This window comes from Galeopterus variegatus, unplaced genomic scaffold (assembly GCF_000696425.1).
Source record: "Galeopterus variegatus unplaced genomic scaffold, G_variegatus-3.0.2 Scaffold6042, whole genome shotgun sequence".
Taxonomy (NCBI): Eukaryota; Metazoa; Chordata; class Mammalia; order Dermoptera; family Cynocephalidae; genus Galeopterus; species Galeopterus variegatus.
Window position 1 is genome coordinate 61,203 of NW_007732153.1, and position 689 is coordinate 61,891.

Genomic DNA, 689 nt, shown 5'->3' on the forward strand with positions numbered 1-689 from the left:
CAGGCTAATTCCTGAAGGCGCTGCTGCGTTGATGCATTGCTTTGGTAGGATTGTGGACAAAAGTGTAATTTTTTGAAGCCACATCTCTGTCTGGGAGCTTTGTGTTGGTGCTGAGGGTGAGACTCAGAGTTTCCTGGAGTGAATGTTCTCAATTGACACCAGCAGCCACAGAAGCTACTCACAGAACCTGGTTTTCCTGAAGACTCAGGTCTCTGAGATCCGCACACCTCGAGGTGTCAGGTTCTGGCATTGCATGCTTTCTGGTATGGAGCATGAGCGTAATTTGATTTTGTGTTTTTGGATTGAAATTGGTGGTTGGGGACTTAAGTTTTTGTTTTACTGAAGAACAAGAGTAGGGCATTTGCCCATTTACCCCATGTGTATATTTGAATAGATTCCAAATAAAAAATTGTCCTTAGGTCTAATGTAATTTTTCTGAAGAGTAGTCAGGTATCTTTTTTGAATTCTAGATAAGGGAAATATGAATCTAGGTGTGGTTTGCTGGCATAGTTGTCAAAGCCTTGTTTTGCTCATACTAATAACATACATTCTCAGGGACTTACAGGGATGGAAGGAGTGTTAGAAGTCAGGAAGTTTAACCTGTAACCCTCACTGTTCTGACCTCAAGGGTTGTTAGGAGATTTCAAGATGCTTCAGGTGAAGCAATTAGCATTAAGAACAATTTATAA

General features: G+C 41.1%; 1 protein-coding gene across 1 annotated transcript in view; it reads left to right on the top strand.

Moving 5' to 3' along the window:
- Positions 1–689, top strand: part of VPS41 (vacuolar protein sorting 41 homolog (S. cerevisiae)) — a gene marked incomplete at its 3' end in the record, with an annotated part of 191,151 nt that overhangs the window by 9,439 nt on the left and 181,023 nt on the right. The gene's annotated exons all lie outside the window — the stretch shown is intronic.